Source organism: Arachis hypogaea, chromosome 14 (assembly GCF_003086295.3).
Source record: "Arachis hypogaea cultivar Tifrunner chromosome 14, arahy.Tifrunner.gnm2.J5K5, whole genome shotgun sequence".
Classification (NCBI taxonomy): domain Eukaryota; kingdom Viridiplantae; phylum Streptophyta; class Magnoliopsida; order Fabales; family Fabaceae; genus Arachis; species Arachis hypogaea.
Window position 1 is genome coordinate 54,291,610 of NC_092049.1, and position 20,647 is coordinate 54,312,256.

General features: G+C 39.1%; 1 non-coding gene across 1 annotated transcript; it reads right to left on the reverse strand.

Annotated features, from left to right (window-relative positions):
* Positions 1 to 17,494: 17,494 nt before the first annotated feature.
* On the reverse strand, positions 17,495 to 17,598 carry LOC112746124 (small nucleolar RNA R71). Its single transcript, XR_003174022.1, has one exon. It is a non-coding gene; the product is annotated as a small nucleolar RNA R71 (small nucleolar RNA).
* Between the last annotated feature and the right edge of the window lie 3,049 nt (positions 17,599 to 20,647).

Below are 20,647 nucleotides of genomic sequence, written 5' to 3' on the forward strand. Positions count from 1 at the left end.
ACAATCTCCGTGGGATCGACCCTTACTGACGTAAGGTATTACTTGGACGACCTAGTGCACTTGCTGGTTAGTGGTACGAGTTGTGAAAAGTGTGATTCACAATTCGTGCAACAATTAGCCACACTGGGACTAAGGCATGGCCCAGACTCTTTCGGGCAGCAATAGTGGGGAATTTTCTGCAATGGGAAAAAGCTTGATGGAGCAATGCTGCATGGAGTTTAAAGCCCTACGGGTCGTGAACTTCTTTATTCGAAAAAGAAGCAATGATGGTATCCGCGGAATAAGCATCAGCTAACTCTGTGCTAGTAGTCGCGGTAAGACAAACAATCCAAGCGTTATCCGGAATGATTGAGCGTAAAGCGTCTGTAGGTGGCTTTTTAAGTTCGTCGTCAAATGCCAGGACTCAACCTTGGACAAGCGGTGGAAGTTTTCTTTTGTTTCTCGGAAGTGAAGTAAGACTAAGCTCATGAGCTTATTATCCTAGGTCAGAACAAGTTGATAGGAGCTCTTTCTCTTTTTTTCGCCCCATGTCGCCATACGTAGGCTATTAGCTCAGTGGTAGAGCGCGCCCCTGATGATTGTGTCGTTGTGCCTAGAATATGAGGGCTCTCAGCCACACGGATAGTTTAATGTGCTCATCGACGCCTGACCTTGAGATGTGGATCATCCAAGGCACATTAGGATGGCGTCCTTCTCCTATTCGAACCGGGGTTTGAAACCAAACTTCTCCTCAGGAGGATAGATGGAGCAATTCAGGTGAGATCCAATGTAGATCTAACTTTCTATTCACTCGTGAGATATGGGCGGTCTGGGGGGACCACCACGGCTCCTCTCTTATCAAGAATTCATACATCCCTTATCAGTATATGGACATCTATCTCTTGAGCACAGGTTTAGGTTCGGCCTCAATGGAAAAAGAAAAACAGAACACCTAACAACGTATCTTCACAGACCAAGAACTACAAGATCGCCCCTTTCATTTCAGGGTGATGGCGAGACCGTATTTTTCAGACTGAAATCTAAGTATTTTCTCCTGATCATTGTAAGCCAATTCTTTGGGTCCGGGTTCACACTTTGATCATGGTTTTTGGTGATCCATGCATTAGCATAGAACTCTTGAACCATTAAGATTCCGACTTGTTGAATGGGATTAGTGAGAACTTCCCAACCTCTTCTTCGAATCTCATGTCGGATCTCCAGATACTCACTCTTTTTGAGCTTAAAGGGGACCTCGGGGATCACCTTTTTCTTTGCCACAACTTCATAGAAGTGGTCTTAGTGCACCTTTGAGATGAATCTCTCCATCTCCCATGACTCGGAGGTGGAAGCTTTTGCCTTCCCTTTCCTCTTTCTAGAGGTTTCTCCGGCCTTAGGTGCCTTAAATGGTTATGGAAAAACAAAAAGCAACGCTTTTACCACACCAAACTTAAAGGTTTGCTCGTCCTCAAGCAAAAAAAGAAAGAAGAGAGTAGAAGAAGAAGAAAATGGAGGAGATGGAGAGGTGTGAGTGGTTCGGCCAAGGGGGGAAAGAAGTGTTTATGATATGTGAAAATGAAGGAGGGATGAGGGGTTTATATAGGAGTGAAGAGATGGGTTTATATAGAAGTGGAGAGAGGGGTTTATATAGGAGTGGAGAGAGGGGTAGAGTTCGTGTATTAGGGGTTGGGTTTGGGAGGGAAAGGATTTGAATTTGAATTGTGAGGTGGGTGTTATGGAAAAGAGTGGTGGAGGTGATTGGTGAAGGGTATTTGAGGAAGGGTGTTATGTGAAGTTGTGACAAAGAGAGAGAGAGAGAGTTGAGGTAGGTGGGGTTCCTGTGCGCTCCACAGATCCTAAGGTGTTAAGGATTTCTCATCCCTGCACCATGTTGGCGTGTAAACACCCCTTGGAGTGCCAATCCTGGCGTTTAATGCCAGCTTTTCTTCCCTTTCTGGCGTTAAAACGGCAGCTTTGTGCCCTTTTCTGGCGTTAAACGCCAGTCTGGTGCCCTTTTCTGGCGTTAAACATTAGTCTGGTGCCCTTTTCTGGCGTTAAACGCCCATTCTGCTACCCTTACTGGCGTTTAAACGCCAGTAAGATCATCCTCCAAGGTGTGATATTTTTAATGCTATTTTTCATTTTGTTTTTGATTTTTCTGTTGTTTTTGTGACTTCACATGATCGTCAACCTAAAGAAAATATAAAATAACAATAGAAAATAGAAATTTAACATAGATAAGTAAAAATTGTGTTGCCTCCCAACAAGCACTTCTTTAATGTCAATAGCTTGACAGTGGGCCCTCATGGAGCCTCACAGATACTCAGAGAATGATGATGGCCTCCCAACACCAAACTTAGAGTTTGAATGTGGGGGCTCTGTTTGACTCTGCATTTAGAGAAGCTTTTCATGCTTCCTCTCCATGGTTACAGAGGGAGATCCTTGAGCCTTAAACACAAGGTAGTCCTCATTCACTTGAAGGACCAACTCTCCTCTGTCAACATCAATCACAACTTTTGCTGTGGCTAGGAAAGGTCTGCCAAGGATGATGGATTCATCCATAGTCTTCCCAGTGTCTAGGATTATGAAGTCAGTAGGGATGTAAAGGCCTTCAACCTTCACCAATACATCCTCTACAAGTCCATAAGCCTGTTTCCTTGAATTGTCTGCCATCTCTAGTGAGATTCTTGCAGCTTGCACCTCAAGGATCCCTAGTTTCTCCATTACAGAGAGGGACATGAGGTTTATACTTGACCCCAAGTCACACAGAGCCTTTTCAAAGGTCATGGTGCCTATGGTACAGGGTATTGAGAACTTTCCAGGATCCTGTCTCTTCTGAGGTAATTTCAATTGAATCGAATCATTCAGTTCATTGATGAGCAATGGAGGTTCATCCTCCCTAGTCTCATTACCAAATAACTTGCCATTTAGCTTCATGATTGCTCCAAGGTACTTAGCAACTTGTTCTTCAGCAATATCTTCATCCTCTTCAAAGGAAGAATACTCATCAGAGCTCATGAATGGCAGAAGGAAGTTTAATGGAATCTCTATGGCCTCTGTATGAACCTCAGATTCCTTTGGTTCCTCAAAGGGGAACTCCCTTTTGTCCAGAGGACATCCCATGAGGTTTTCTCACTGGGACTCACGTCCTCCTCACTCTCTTCAGGTTCGGCCATGTTGGTCATGGTTATGGCCTTGCACTTTCTCTTAGGAGAGTGCTAGGAGGAGTTTCAGTAATTCTCTTACACAGCTGACCCACTTGTGCCTCCAGATTTCTAATGGAGGATCTTGTTTCATTCATGAAACTTAGTGTGGTCTTAGATAGATCAGAGACTATGGTTGCTAAGCCAGAACGACTTTGCTCAGAGTTCTCTGTTTGTTGCTGAGAAGATGATGGAAAAGGTTTGCTATTACTAAACCGATTTCTTCCACCTTTATTGTTGTTAAAGCCTTGTTGAGGCTTCTATTGGTCCTTCCATCAGAGATTTGGATGATTTCTCCATGAAGGGTTATAGGTGTTTCCATAGGGTTCTCCCATGTAATTCACCTCTTCTATTGCAGGGTTCTCAGGATCATAAGCTTCTTCTTCAGAAGATGCTTCTTTAGTACTGCCTGTTGCTGCTTGCATTCAAGACAGACTCTAAGAAATCATATTGACTTGCTGAGTCAATATTTTATTATGAGCCAATATGGCATTCAGAGTATCAATCTCAAGAACTCCTTTCTTCTGATTTGTCCCATTATTCACTGGATTCCTTTCAGAAGTGTACATGAATTGGTTATTTGCAACCATTTCAATGAGTTCCTGGGCTTCTTCAGGTGTCTTCTTCAGATGAAGAGATCCACCAGCAGAGTTGTCCAATGACATCTTGGACAGTTCAGACAGACCATCATAGAATATGCATATGATGCTCCTTTCTGAAAGCATGCCAGAAGGACACCTTCTGATCAATTGCTTGTATCTTTCCCAAGCTTCATAGAGGGATTCGCTTTCCTTCTGTCTGAAGGTTTGGACTTCCACTCTAAGCTTACTCAATTTTTAAGGTGGAAAGAACTTTGCCAAGAAGGCATTGACTAGCTTTTCCTAAGAGTTCAGGCTTTCTTTAGGTTATGAGTCCAACCATGTTCTAGCTCTGTCTCTTATAGTAAAAGGGAAGAGCATAAGTTTGTAGACCTCAGGGTCAACCCCATGGGTCTTAACAGTGTCACAGATTTGCAAGAATTCAGCTAAAAACTGATGAGGATCTTCCAATGGAAGTCCATGATACTTGCAATTCTACTGCATTAGAGAAACTAATTGAGGCTTAAGCTCAAAGTTGTTTGCTCCAATTGCAGGAATTGAGATGCTCCTTCCACAGAAGTCAGAAGAAGGTGCAATGAAGTCACCAAGCATCTTCCATGCATTGTTGGCATTGTTGTTATTTTCGGCTGCCATGTCTTCTTCTCTTTCAAAAATTTCTATTAGGTCCTCTCCAGAGAGTTGTACTTTAGCTTCTCTTAGCTTTCTCTTCAAGGTCCTTTCAGGTTCAGGATCAGCTTCAACGAGAATGCCTTTGTCTTTGTTCCTGCTCATATGAAAGAGAAGAGAACAAGAAAGTATAGAATCCTTTATGTCACAGTATAGAGATTCCTTGTGGTGTCAGAGGAAAAGAAGAATAGAAGGATGTGGTAGAGAGGAGAATTCGAACTTATAGAGAGGGGGAGAGTCCGAATTGCTAATAGAGGAAAAGTGTTAGTCCTTAAATAGAAGAGGGTGAGGAGGTGGAAAGAATTCGAATGTAAATTAAAATAAAAGGAAAATATTTTTATTTTTATTATAAAATGTAGTTAGACTTCGAAAATTAGAAAGGAAAATAAAATGAAATTTAAAAACTAAATAAATTACTTAATTAAAAAGATTTTTGAAAAAGTGGTTAGTGATTTTTGAAAATTAGAGAGAGAAAGGTAGTTAGGTGGGTTTAAAAAGGATATGATTGAAATAGAAAATTTTCAAAATCAAACAAAAAGTAAAGTAGTTAATTTTAAAAGATTTGAAAATCAATTTTGAAAAGATAAGAAGTTAGAAAAGATTTTGAAATTGATTTTGGAAAAGATATGATTGAAATTTATTTTGAAAAAGATTTAAAACGGAAATAAAAGAAATTTGATTCTGAACATTAAAGTTGATTACTTGACTAACAAGAAACTAAAAGATATGATTTCAAAATTTAAAAATTGAACCTTTCTTAATAGGCAAGTAACAACTTGAGATTTTTGAATCACTTACATTAAATATTGGCATTAATTAAAAAAATTATGAAGATTTGAAAAAGATTTGAATTAAAAACTAAGTTAACTCCTTTGTGTTGTCCTGGCGTTAAACGCCCAGAATGGTATCCATTCTGGCGTTTAACACCCAAAATGCTACCCTTTTGGGCATTTAACAACCAGCCAGGTACCCTAGCTGGCGTTTAAACGCCAGTTTTCCTTCCTTGCTGGGCGTTTTGAACGCCCAGCTTTCTCTGTAATTCCTCTGCTGTATGTTCTGAATCTTCAATTCTCTATATTATTGACTTGAAAAGACATAATTTTGAAAATTTTTGAAATTTTAATGATGAAAGAGAAAAATAACAGAATGAGACTAAACATGGAAAATCAAGATCAAAACAAATAATGCATGCAAGAACACTTTGAATGCCAAGATGAACACCAAGAACACTTTGGAGAACATGATGAACATCAAGAACACATTTTTTGACAATTTTTCAAGAAAACAAAGACATGCAAGACACCAAACTTAGAAGTTTGTATAGTAGGGACAATTTCAATTTGAAAATGCATATGAAAAATAACAAAAGACATCACACAGGAGAGTTTAAAGATCAGAACAAGAGAATCATCAAGAACAACTTGAAGATCAACAAAGAACATAATGCATAAAGTTTCGAAAAATGCAAGAAAAAGAAAAACATGCAATTGACACCAAACTTAAAATTTGACACTAGACTCAAACATAAAATATTTTTGATTTCATGGTTTTATAAAAAATTTTTTTTGTAATTTTTCAAAAATTAATTGGAAAAAGAGAAATAAGGAATTAAAAATTCTTAATGAGAATTCCAGGAATCATGCAATATTAGTCTAAAACTCTGGTCCAGGAATTAGACATGGCTTACTAGCCAGCCATGCTTTCAGTGAAAGCTTCGATCTAAAACACTAGACATGGTTAATGGCCAGCCAAGCTTTAGTAGATCATTACATACAACAGCTCAATTGATGAGAAAGACAAAGAAGCTCTTCTAAGGATAAGTGAAACCTCGGTCCAAAAGATTAGACATGGCTTAACAGCTAGCCAGGATTCAACATATCTCATGAAACTCTAGAATTCATTCTTAAAAATTCTGAAGAACAAAAATTTTTTTTGAAATTTTTCGAAAATAAATAAAAATTAAAAAGCTTAATCATAAAATAAAAGTACCTAATCTGAGCAACAAGATGAACCGTCAGTTGTCCAAACTCGAACAATCCCCGGCAATGGCACCAAAAACATGGTACACGAAATCGTGATCGCACACTTTTCACACAACTCCGTGCAGCTGACCAGCAAGTGCACTGGGTCATCCAAGTAATACCTTACGTGAGTAAGGGTCGATCCCACGGAAATTGTTGGCTTGAAGCAAGCTATGGTCATCCTTGTAAATCTCAGTCAGGCAGATTCAAATGGTTATGGGATTTTGATAATTAAAATATAATTAAAACAGAAAATAAGATAGAAGTACTTATGTAATTCATTGGTGGGATTTCAGATAAGCGCATGAAGATGCTTTGTTCCTTCTGAACCTCTGCTTTCCTATTGCCTTCATCCAATCATTCATACTCCTTTCCATGGCAAGCTGTATGTTGGGGGATCACCGTTGTCAATGGCTGCCGTCCGTCCTCTCAGTGAAAATGGTCCAAATGCGCTGTCACCGCACGGCTAATCATCTGTCGGTTCTTACTCATGTTGGAATAGGATCCATTGATCCTTTTGCGTCTGTCACTATGCCCAACACTTGCAAGTTTGAAGCTCGTAACAGTAATTCCATCCCATATACTACTCAGAATATCACAGATAAGGTTTAGACTTTTTGGATCTCAAAAATGCTGCCAATTGATTCTAGCTTATACCACGAAGACTTTGATTTCACGGAATGGAAGGCTCTGTTGTCAGGAGAGGCAACCATGCATCGTGAACCAGGAGGCTAAGAGATACACACTCAAGCTATTGCAGATAGAACGGAGGTGGTTGTCAGGCATACGTTCATAAGTGAGAATAATGATGAGTGTCACGGATCATCACATTCATCCAGTTGAAGTGTAAGTGAATATCTTAGAATAAGAATAAGCTTGAATTGAATAGAGGAACAATAGTACTTTGTATTAATTCATGAAGAATAGTAGAGCTCCACACCTTAATATATAGGGTGTAGAAACTCCACCATTGAAAATACAAAAGTGATGAAGGTCCAGGCATGGCCGAATGGCCAGCCCCCAAGACGTGATCAAGAGATCAAAAGATGATCAAAAGATAGTTTCAAAAATGATCTAAAGATGTTCTCAAGATGAAAATACAATAGCAAGAGGTCCTATTTATAATGAACTAGTAACCCAGGGTTTACAGAAATAAGTAAATGATGTAGAAATCCACTTCCGGGCCCACTTGGTGTGTGCTTGGGCTGAGCATTGAAGCTTTCACATGTAGAGACTTTTCTTGGAATTAAACGCCAGCTCTGGTGCCAGTTTAGGCGTTTAACTCCAGCTTTTATGCCAGTTCTAGCGTTTAACGCTAGAATATGGTAGAAAGTTGGCGTTTAAACGCCAATTTGCGTTATCAAAACTCGAGCAAAGTATGGACTATTATATATTGCTAGAAAGCCAGGGATGTCTACTTTCCAACGCAAATGAGAGCGTGCCAATTGCACTTATGTAGCTTCAGAAAATCCACTTCGAGTGCAGGGTTGTTAGAATCCAACAGCATCTGCAGTCCTTTTCAGCCTCTAAATCAGAATTTTGCTCAGGTCCCTCAATTTCAGCTAGAAAATACCTGAAATCACAGAAAAACACACAAAATCATAATAAAGTCAAGAAATGTGATTTTTATTTAAAAATTAATAAAAATATAATGAAAAGTAACTAAAACATATTAAAAACTACCTAAAAACAGTGCCAAAAAGCGTATAAATTATCCGCTCATCACAACACCAAACTTAAATTGTTGCTTGTCCCCAAGCAACTAAAAATAAAGTAGGATAAAAAGAAGAGAATATACAATATATTCTGAAAACATCTATGAAGATCAGTTTTAATTAGATGCGCGGGGCTAGTAGCGTTTTGCTTCTGAATAGTTTTGGCATCTCACTTTATCCTTTGAAGTTCAGAATGATTGGTATCTATAGGAACTCAGAATTTAGATAGTGTTATTGATTCTCCTAGTTCAGTATGTTGATTCTTGAAAACAGTTACTTTATGAGTCTTGGCCGTGACCCTAAGCATTTTGTCTTCCAGTATTACCACCGGGTACATAAATACCACAGACACATGACTGGGTGAACCTTTTCAGATTGTGACTCAACTTTGCTAGATTCCGCAGTTAGAGGTGTCCAGAGCTCTTAAGCACACTCTTTTTGCTTTGGACCATGACTTTAACCGCTCAGTCTCTAGCTTTTCACTTGACACCTTAACGCCACAAGCACATGGTTAGGGACAGCTTGGTTTAGTCGCTTAGGCCAGGATTTTATTCCTTTAGCCCTCCTATCCATTAATGCTCAAAGCCTTGGATTCTTTTTATTTTACCCTTGCCTTTTGGTTTAAACAAGTTACTGACTTTTTCTACTTGCTTTTTCGTTCTTTTTTTTCTTTTATTTTTTGCCATTTTTTTCGCAAGCTTTTCACTATTTTTTCTTGCTTCGAGAATCAATTTTATGATTTTTCAGATTATCAATAACATTTCTCCATTTCCATCATTCTTTCAAGAGCCAACAAATTTAACATTCATAAAAAACAAATTAAAAAATATGTACTGTTCAAGCATTCATTCAGAAAACAAAAGGTGTTGCCACCACATCAAAATAATTAAACTATTTTAAAATTCAAAATTCATGTACTTCTTTTTTCATTTTTAGAAAACAATTTTTTATTTAAGAAAGGTGAAGGATTCATAGGACATTCATAGCTTTAAGGCATAGACACTTACACACTAGTGATCATGTAATAAGACACAAACATAAATAAAACATAAAGCATAATTTTCGAAAAACAGAAAAATTAGAACAAGGAGATTAAAGAACGGGTCCACCTTAGTGATGGTGGCTTGTTCTTCCTCTTGAAGATCTTATGGAGTGCTTGAGCTCCTCAATGTCTCTTCCTTGCCTTTGTTGCTCCTCCCTCATGGCTCTTTGGTCTTCTCTAATTTCATGAAGGAGGATGGAATGCTCTTGGTGCTCCACCCTTAGTTGTCCCTTGTTGGAACTTAACTCTCCTAGGGAGGTGTTAATTTGCTCCCAATAGTTTTGTGGAGGAAAGTGCATCCCTTGAGGCATCTCAGGGATTTCATGATGAGGAATTTCCTTATGCTCTTGTTGAGGTCTATGAGTGGGCTCTCTTGTTTGCTCCATCCTTTTCTTAGTGATGGGCTTGTCCTCATCAATGAGGGTGTCTTCCTCTATGACAATTCCAGCTGAATTGCAGAGGTGACAAATGAGATGAGGGAAGGCTAATCTTGCCAAAGTAGAGGACTTGTCCGCCACCTTGTAGAATTCTAGGGATATAACCTCATGACCTTCTACTTCCTCTCCATTCATGATGCTATGGATCATGATAGCCTGGTCTATAGTAACTTCAGACCGGTTGCTAGTAGGAATGATTGAGCGTTGGAATCTTTTGACTATTACCTCATTAATGAAAAAACTTTATCTCTATTCATAGCTTTTCCATTGTAATAGCTTTCAGCCTTGCTTAGATGATACCTTTCAAAATCATCCCATTGCTCATAAACCTGCCATGACTTAAATTTTCAGAGGTCAATGTTGTTTAATATGGATGTGCAGCTATATTAATTTCCAAAAATTTCTTTATGTTCATAGCTTTCCCATTGCTTATAGCTTTTGCCCTTGCTTACTTAGATGATACCGTTTAATGCTTTCTCATTGCTCATAAACCTACCACGACTTAAATTTTCAGAGGCCAATGATGTTTAATATAGATGTGTAGCTTAATTAATTTCTAAAAATTTCTTTCTATTCATAGCTTTCCCATTGTTCATAGCTTTTTCCCTTGCATACTTAGATGATACCTTTCAATGCTTTTCCATTGTTCATAAACCTGCCATGACTTAAATTTCCAGATACCAATGTTGCTTAATATGGATGTGTAGCTTTATTAATTTCTCTTTTTCAATTTGTATGAGATTGGAAGCTTTTACCATCTTATGGTAGGAGTCATTCCATTGAAACCAAAAACACTAAAACAAATGAACAACCTATGTATATACATAAAGCTTTTCATGAGATGACATGATTGTATAAAGCTTTTAACTTAATCGGTATAAGTGTTCATGACCCATGTCTATAGCTTATTTTTGAATAGACATTCAATACACACAGACACGTTGATAAAACCCATTTTTAGGGTTTATCTTGTGCTGAGTTTAGATTATTTTGCCAACTTCTTCTCACATTTACTCAATAAAATAGCATGATTTTGTGATTATCACCTAATTTGTGCTTAAATGTGAAAACATGCTTTTACACCCTTAAATTGATAATTTCAATCTTTTTTTTATTCCACTGGATGCCTTGATGTGTTTTGTTAGTGATCTCAGATTTAAAAGGGCTAGGAATGGATCAAAGGAGTGAAGAGAAAGCATGCAAAGTGGAAAAATCATGAAAATCCAAGGATTTATGACGCGCCCATGGACGCGTGCGCGCACCAGCCACATCCGCGCGGATTGCGTACTGCTCCAGGGATGCGTACGCGTGCTGTACACGTACGCGTCGATGTCCACGCTGACACCTTTAATGAAATCTCACCTAGCGATTTTAGGATGGCTTCTGGCAGTTTTAAGGCTCATCTTTGGCGAAAAAGGGCTAGAAAGACCAAGGACTGAAGGGGGGAAGACATCCATCACTCAATCAATAAATCATTATTCATAATTTAGGTTTTAGATGTAGTTTTCTAGGGAGAGAGGCTCTCTCCTCTCTCTAGGTTCTTAGGCTTTTAGGTTTATTTCTTCCCAATTCCAGGTTCAATGTTCCTTTAATTTAGTACTCTTATTTATTCTAGTACTTTGGTTTATTTATTCCTTTTGTTGAATTTAGTTTGTGAATTCTCATGTTAGATTTGATTTTCTATTTAATGCAAATTGAGGTATTTCATATTTATGATTGCTTTTCTTCATTTGTTATTATTGATGCTTTCAATTGGTTGTTTGGATCTTATTATCTCTTATTGCTTTTCTATGCTTTTGTGTTGTGCCTTCCAAGTGTTTGATAAAATGCTTGGGAGGGTTTTAAATTAGATTTTTCTCCTTTTAGCCTTGGTTGAGTAATTGGTGACACTTGAGTTATCAAACTCCTTTGTTGATTAATAATTGAAAGTTAAAATTCGGATTCCACTAAAGCTAGTCTTTCCTTAGGAGTTGGCTAGGACTTGAGGAATCAAATTGATTTGTCCACTTGACTTTCCTTTATAATTAGAGGGTTAACTAAGTGGGAGCAATGAACAATTCTCATCACAATTGATAAGGATAACAAGGACAGAACTTCCAATTCTCATACCTTGACAAGAGCCTTTATTAGTTGCTAGCTTATTCCCTCTACCATCTACATTTCTTGTTTCTCATCCAAAACCCCAAAAAGATACTTTTCCATAACCAATTATAAGCACACTTCCCTAAAATTCCTTGAGAGATGACCCGAGGTTTAAATACTTCGGTTATCAATTTTATCAGGGGTTTGTTACTTGTGACAACCAAATTTTTGCATGAAAGGATTCTTTGTTGGTTTAGAAGTTATACTTTCAACGAGAATGTATTTGTGAAATTCTTTCCCAGCAAAAATCCGTTCATCAAAATGGCGCCATTGCCGGGGAATTGCAAACGTGATGCCAGGGCATCTTGGCCAGTTTCACTGACTTTTTCTTTACTGTTTTTAGGATAGTTTCATACATTTCTTTAGGAAATAAGCTAGTTTTGGGTAAATATTCACTTATGCCTTGATTCAAGCATACATTGTGCATTTTACATAATTTCATGAGGATTTTGCATAAGTTTAGTGACAAATATTATGTTGCATTACTCATGACTTGGACTAGAGCTTTGATGCACTTTATTGCTTAATTTCAGGACCAAAAAGGAAGCAAGAAAAGGGGAGGTAACTTGCAAGATTAATGAGAAAAGTGATTGCCAATAACATTCTCAAAAAGCCATCAATGCCCACGTTAGAGAGTCACGTTAACTAACTTAGTTAACGTGACTCTAACGTGGAGAAGAGAAGTTGAGCCAACGTTAGTGACACTTAACATTGTCACTAACGTCGGCAATTACTCATAAGTGGCCACGTTAGAAGCCACGTTAACCTAGTTAACATGGCCTCTAACGTTAAGGGGGGAAGAGAAGCCAACGTTAGTGACACTCAACATTGTCACTAACATTGGCCTATGGTGCAAAGTACCACGTTAACTCCCACGTTAACTTGGTTAATGTGGGAACTAACGTAAAGGATGAAGAGTTGTCGACAACGTTAGTGACACTCAACATTGTCACTAACGTTGAAGCAACCACACAACCCCCAAGAGTCACGTTAACCTCCACGTTAACTTAGTTAACGTGGAAGCTAACGATGAGGAATGAAGGATGAGCCAACGTTAGTGACACTCAACATTGTCACTAACGTTGGGATGGCTAAAGATGGCTACGTTAGAGGCCACGTTAACCTAGTTAACGTGGACTCTAACGTGAGACCCAGGGGCACATTGGAACGTTAGTGACAATGTTGAGTGTCACTAACGTTCTCGAAGGTTGGCAAGGACCACGTTAGAAGCCACGTTAACCTAGTTAACGTGGGCTTTAACGTGAAACAAGAAGGGGCACACTGGAACGTTAGTGACAATGTTGAGTGTCACTAACATTCTCGAAGGATTAACAAGGCAACGTTAAAAGCCACGTTAACCTAGTTAACGTGGGTTTTAACGTAAGGCAAAGGGGTGCATTGGAACGTTAGTGACAATGTTAAGTGTCACTAACATTCTCGAACTTATATTCTCACTAAATATTAACACCCCTAACGTCCTGAGCTGAAGTCTCTGCCCACTTAGCACTTTCTCTCTGCAAGTAAAGCCAAGCCCAAATGAAGAAAAGAACTGCTTCAAACTCAAGATCCAAAGGACCAAGACTTGAAGAGTAAACTAGAAGCTGAGAAGAGTAGTATATATAAGAGTAGCTTTGAATTGTAAAGTAGTTCTGGAGGCTGGGAAAAAGGGAACTACTCTCTGTATTTTACTTTCTTTGCAATTTCTAGTTTTATGATGTATTCTCCATCTTTGTTTTTATTTTCAAGAGCTGTGAACAACTAAACCCCTTTCATTGGGTTAGGGAGCTCTGTTGTAATTTGATGGATCAATACTAATTTTCATTATTCTTCTTCTATCTTTCCTCTTGATTTTACTTGAAAGCTTTCGATCTTCATCCCATTGAGTAGTTATCATGGAAGAGAAGCTATTCAAACTTGGATCTCTTTTGAACCTTGAAAGAGGAATGAAGAGATCAAGCTAGAAATGCTTTCTCATGCTGGACCAAATTGGGTTTGGATGGGTATGTGACTATAACCCTCTCAATACTTGGTTTGGAAAATGCATGTGGTATAATCAGTGACCATACTTCATCTCTTCTCATGAGAAATTGACCAAGGAATTGGCTATTGATCAAGATTTGAGAGATTAAATTGCAAGAAATTGTAATTCAATCACTTAAGATTGCCAAGGAGATCAATGAGTGCATTGATTGAGGAAGAGATGAAAATAAACTTGATCCGGAGAATTGCAACATCTCCCAACCCAATGAACTCCCCATCTCTGATCTTACCCATTCTCTTTAATTTCTGTCATTTACTTTTATGAGCAAATCCCCCATTCCCATTTACAATTCTGCAATTTATTTCCAGTCATTTACTTCCAGTCCTTTAATTCTAGCATTTACTTTTCTGTTATTTACATTCCCGCCATTTTAATTTCTGCAACTCTCAACCCAAATTCTGGATTCGCTCAACTAGAACATTCTTCTAATTAAAGTTGCTTGATCAATCAATCCCTGTGGGATTCGACCTCACTCTATTGTGAGTTTTTACTTGACAACAACTTCGGTACACTTGCCGAAGGGAGATTTGTTGAGAGACAAGTTTTCCGTGCATCAAGTTTATGGCGCCGTTGCCGGGGATTGATTGTGCATCAACAATGATTAAATTGGAAGATCACTAGATTGAGCATTTTTTTTATTTTGTGAATTTCATTTTTCTGTTTGAGTGATTTACTTTTTGTTTTAGTTAAACTTCTTCCCTTCTCCCTCTACCCGTTTGTTTTTCTTTGTTATTTTCAATTTTGTTTGCTAACCCACTAATTGTTTGATATATTGCATCATCCACAACTAACAATAACTCTGACACAAATACTGTCTGCACCTATTTTCTTTGCTTGTACTTGTTGGTTGTATGACAGGGAGAAGAAGCGGGGCTTCAACTTCCTTTGATTTTGAACCTGAGAGAACCTTCCTTAGACTAAGGAGGGAGGCAAAAGAAAAACGTGTAGTTGGTGCTGAAGAAGAGGAGGAACACTTTGAGGAATACTTTGAACCTAACATGGAAGAAAACATGGAAAATCATCATGAAGAAGAGACTCACAACCATGGCAGAGGAGGTGGAGCAAATCATGCTGCAGAGGATAGAAGAGTTTTAGGCTCTTACATCAATCCAAACCCAGGCAATTGTGGAAGTAGCATCCAAAAGCCAACAATCCATGTGATGACATGTCATCATGTCATGTTTTTCTATGCTTTTTGTTTGTTTTTTTTAGGTTTTATGCACTTTCTTGAGCCATAAGTAAGCCAATTGGGTAGAATTTCATATTTCCTTTGATTCAATCAACCATGGATAAATTAATGCATTTTCATGAGATTTTGTGTTATAATTGTTATATATTATGAAAGAAACACAATCTCATGATTTGGAGCATAGCTTTGATTGTTCTGATTGATTGATGATAGGTGAAAAGAGCTTTGAAGAAGGTTGAAGAAAGAAGGAATGGCTAGGAGCAAGAGAGAACAAAAAGCTTGAGCCAAAGTTTGCCTCAAACTTTAGCTCAAACTTTTGGAAAAGTTGAAATCTCCCTGGAAGAAGCAAAAGCTTGTGCCAACGTTTAGCTCAAGCTTTTTGGCAAACGTTGGCACCACACACCAACACCCTGGAGGAGAAAAAGCTTGCGCCAACGTTTGCCTCAAGCTTTTTGGCAAACGTTGGCGCCACACCAACATACCCAGGGGAGAAAAAGCTTGCGCCAACGTTTGCCTCAAGCTTTTAGGCAAACGTTGGCGCCACAACAGCCTGAAGGTGTATACTTCCAACAAGAATAACTTGAGCTACAGAGCTCCAAATGAGGTGATTCAAAAAGCAATGGAAAGTAGGAATCGAGAGCTTTCAAAGCATATATGGCAACCTGCAGTGAGGCCAACTGACCTCTGCACCTTCGACGGAGTATAACTCGAGCTGTAGAGCTCCAAATGATGCGCTTCCAACGGCATTGGAAAGTAGACATTCAGGACTTTCCAACAATATATAATAGTATGGGGTGGACAATACGTTTGAGCCTCCAGAACTGGCGTTTTCGACCACGTTTGAGGCAAACTTTACCTCAAACGCTGCACTCCAAAGCCAGCGACCCTGCCCTCTTAAAATGAGCATAACTTGAGTTGTAGATGTCCAATTGAGGTGATTCCAATTGGATTAGAAAGCTGACATTCAGAGCTTTCCAACCATATATAATAGTCTATAGTGGGCATGAAATTGGCAACGTTGACAAGAGTACAAAGTAGCGCCACAAGACATGCAAGGGAGGATCCACGTTTGAGCTAAAGTTTGACCTCAAACTTTAAGCCAAACGTGGATGACAGCTAAAAGAGCAAGCTGCTACAAAAAGCTTGAGTCAAAGTTTGCCTCAAACTTTGACTCAAACTTTTTTTGGTTCATGGTCCGGTTCAAAGCTTAAATATTTCCCAAGGTCAAGAGCAATCAACAGAGGCTATTTTCAACCCAATTCCATCAAGGCCAAAAGCCCAATTGACATCACTCAAAGGTACAAGAAAAAATTTGATTAGGAATTTCATTTTCTTTGTAATTTACTTTTCAATTTCATTTTCATTTGTCATGTTTGTAAAAGCCTATAAAAAGGCATCATTTTCATTTGAGAAAGGGGGGCCCGAATAGAGAGAATAGAGGTTGGCTCTGATAGAGAGCATTGGAGGCTGGCTCCACTAGGGAGCATTAGGATTGAAGAGCTTTCCCTCTTCTAGTTTTTCTTTCTTTGAATTTGAATCTTGGATTGAGGGGAGAAGGAATTCTGTTTCCCTCTCGGTCTAAGATTTCTCTTGTTCTTCTTCTGCAATTTTAATTTCTCCTCTACTACAAGTTCCTTTGCTGCAAGTTTACAATTTAATTTACATTGAGCTTGATTTAGATCTTTGGTTCTCATTGCTTTCTGTTCTCACTGAATTCAATTTACTATTAAGCAATTTAATTCTTCTGCAAGTGCTCTGCATTTTACATTTCTGTTCATGATCTGATTTACTTTTCCTGCAATTTTAATTTTCTCTAAGCTTTGATCTATTGCTCTCTTTAATTTCCAGCACCCACTCCCCTTTTACATTTAATGCAATTTACATTTCTTGCAATTTAAGTTTCAGCTATTTTACTCTCTTGTTCTTTAATTTACTGTCCAATTTACTTTCTGCACTTTAATTTTCCTTGTCATTTACTTTTTGCTGCATCAATTATCACTCAAATGTTAGCTTTACTAAACTAATCACCCACTAAAGTTGCTTGATCCATCAATCCCTGTGGAATCGACCTCACTCCCGTGAGTTTTACTACTTGATGCGACCCGGTGCACTTGCCGGTTAGTTTCGTGTGTTTGGAAAATTCGTTTTCCGCAAAAACACCATCACCATGCCAACAACTTTGAACTTAAACCACAGCTCATCACCCTTGTTCAGAACAATTGTTCGTTTGGAGGAAGCGTTCAAGAAAACCCCAATCAACATTTAACCACCTTCCTGAGAATATGTGACACAGTGAAGTCTAATGGTGTTCATCCTGACGCCTATAGACTGCTCTTATTTCCCTTCTCACTCAGGGACAAGGCAGCCAAGTGGCTGGAATCCTTCCCAAAGGAGAGCTTGACAACTTGGGAAGATGTGGTGAACAAATTCTTAGCAAGATTCTACCCTCCTCAACGAATCAATAGGCTGAGAGCTGAGGTTCAAACTTTCAGGCAACAAGATGGTGAGACTCTATATGAAGCATGGGAGAGGTTCAAGGACTTAACAAGGAGGTGTCCACCTGACATGTTCAACGAATGGGTCCAACTGCACATTTTCTATGAAGGGCTCTCTTTTGAGTCAAAGAAGGCAGTAAACCATTCATCTGGAGGATCCTTGAACAAGAAAAAGACCATTGAGGAAGTCATAGATGTTATTGAAACAGTAGCAGAAAACGACTACTTCTATGCTTCCGAAAGAGGGAACACAAGAGGAGTGATGGAGCTAAACAATGTAGATGCTCTGTTGGCCCAAGACAAGCTCATTACCTAGCAGCTGGCTTACCTCACCAAGAAGATGGAGAGGAACCAAGTAGCAGCAATCTCCACTTCGTCAACAACACAAGAAGGAGTGAATGAAGAAGCAGAGGGGAGTCAGGAGCAAGCCAATTACATTGGGAATTCACCAAGGAAAAACTATGATCCATACTCCAAGACTTACAACCCTGGATGGAGAAACCACCCAAACTTTGGGTGGGGAAGTGAGCAAGATCAAAAGCAATTCACCCAGAGGACATCTCAACACCCCCACAACAACACTTCTCCACATACTTATCAAAACCAAAACAGCACGTCTGCTCTGAATCACTCATCAATTGATGACAAGCTCTCTAAGATTGAAGCCTTACTTGAAGGAATATGCCAAGAGATTCAAGAAAATAAGGTGTTCAAAGAGGAGATGCGAGCCAATATTAAGAACTAGGGAGAGACCATCAGGAAGCTGGAATTCCAGGTGGGATATTTAGCTGAGAAGATTCCCAAACCTACTGATAGCTTCCCAAGTGACACGGAGAAAAACCCCAAGGGAGAAGCAAAGAAAGTAAGATAGGAAGATTGCAAAATGGTCACTACAAGTGATCAAGAGATTGAAGACAAGCAAAGCAAAGTGTGCAAACAACCTGAAGACAACTCAACAAAGGAGGAGGATAGAGATCACAAAGAACCAGAAATCTCACAACAAGAGCTGCTGAAGCTCTATGCACCATTCCCTCAACTGCTCAATGGTGTTGTGGGAAAAAGAATATACTCAAGGTTCCTAGACTTGTTTGCATCTCTGCATGTGAACATACCATTCATCAAGGCAATTCAACAAATGCCTGCATTCATCAAGTATATGAAGGAACTTCTTCCCAGGAAAAGCTCACTCAAGGGAGGGCAGACTATAGTGATGAACAAGGAATGTAGTGCCCTTATTCAACCTGAGTTGCCTACAAAAAGAAGAGACCCAGGAAGTTTTCATATACCTTGTGCCATAGGTGAAAACATGTTCGACAGAGCACTATGTGATTTAGGGGACAGCATCAACTTACTGCCCTTATCCCTGGTGAAGAGGCTGCAGATCAATGAGATAATGCCCACAGATGTCATTATCAGACTGGCTGACAAAACTCAAAAGCAAGCAATAGGAGTGGTGGAAAATGTGTTGCTAAAGGTTGGGAAGTACTTTCTCCCAACAGACTTTGTCATTCTGGACATGGAAGAGAGTTACACTCATCCAATCATATTGGAAAGACCATTCCTAGCTACGGCCAGAGCACTTATTGATGTAGAGAAAGGGGAGCTAATATTGAGAATCCATGATGAACGACTCAGCTTCAATGTTTTCAAACTCTCACAAGAAACAGATCAAGAGGACAAGGAACTAAGCACAAATGATAATGAGACACTGAAGGAGGAAACAAGCATTGAAGCACAGCCAGTTTATTCTGAGATCCCCTTAACTGACAAACAAGGAAAACAGCAATTGCCACAGCTCAAGGAAAAGTTGGAGGAACCTAAACCTCTAGAGGCAGGTGAAGACAGCACCACAGCTCCTTTAGAAAAAGAGGTCACCAAGGGGAAGGCAACCTCAAAAGAAACAAAGAAGAAGGTACCAAGAGGGTGGAAGAACAAGAAGATCCCTACGGAAGACTTCTCTCCAGGGGATAGAGTTGTCTCAGCCTACTTCCCAGATATTCCCCCTAATCTCCCTACTGTGCCATCTCAATTACCCATGGTCTTCACTATCAACAGAGTTCTTTCCCTGGAACATGTGGAGATTATTGATCCAACCAATGGATACAAATTCACAGCAAGAGGGGAGGACTTTAAGCACTACCAACCACCATGATGAAGGAAAAACATCAAGCTAGTGACGCTAAAGAAGCGCTTTATGGGAGGCAACCCATGTTTTATATGCTTTCAGATGATAATGAATAAGTCAATCTTTATGAGCTTCAATCCAAACGTAATAAACAATTGGTGAAAATCTTCTTATGCAGAATATAGTGAGGAACAAGTTTGGTGTTCAAAGCAAACCAAGATGCATGCTAGTCTTGGGAGCTTTGAACACAAAACTTTCATCACAGTGATCCAAACTAAGTTTGGTGTCACCCCATGGTGCCACCAAAATGCATATAAGGACCCGCCAATAGTTAGTTAGTTAGTTGGAATTCATAAAAAAATAATCAAATCCTTTCTTTCATTTTTTCTAGCCGTAGATTTTTTTTTATGATATTAATTTCCTTGTTTCAAATCTTTATAGGAAAGGAAAAGAAGCATAAAAAGGGATTGATTGGACAATTAAATGGGGGAGATTTTGCCACTTAATAAAGAGCACTACACACATGTCTCAAGAGGAAACACATGGGGAAACGCTGCCATGCAACATTGGAGAAAGAAAACCCTGGAAGACCGAACCAATCACTCTCATTAAAGTGATGATCCTTGTCTTTCCTTCATATACAACCCCATCCGTCCATCTAGTAAACATTCATGCAATCCACACCCTTCACTCACTCATGATTTTCTTATATAAGTGAACCTTAGTGCATGCTCACTCCTCACATCCAAATCCCCACTCTCCACACTTCTATTGGCACACTAAACTCTTCATCACAAATTGTTTTAACCAACCTACTCTTCATCTATCCGAAGCCCCAAACCCCCTCAAACAACAATTCAAGTCATGGCATCATCAAGCTCAAAGAGGCAAAAGAGGAAGGGGCCTATGGAGAGTGCTCCTTTTGATGACAAGAGATTCAAGACCGCCTTTCATGAGCATGAATTTGAGCGGATAAGTGCCAGAAGGATATTGCCA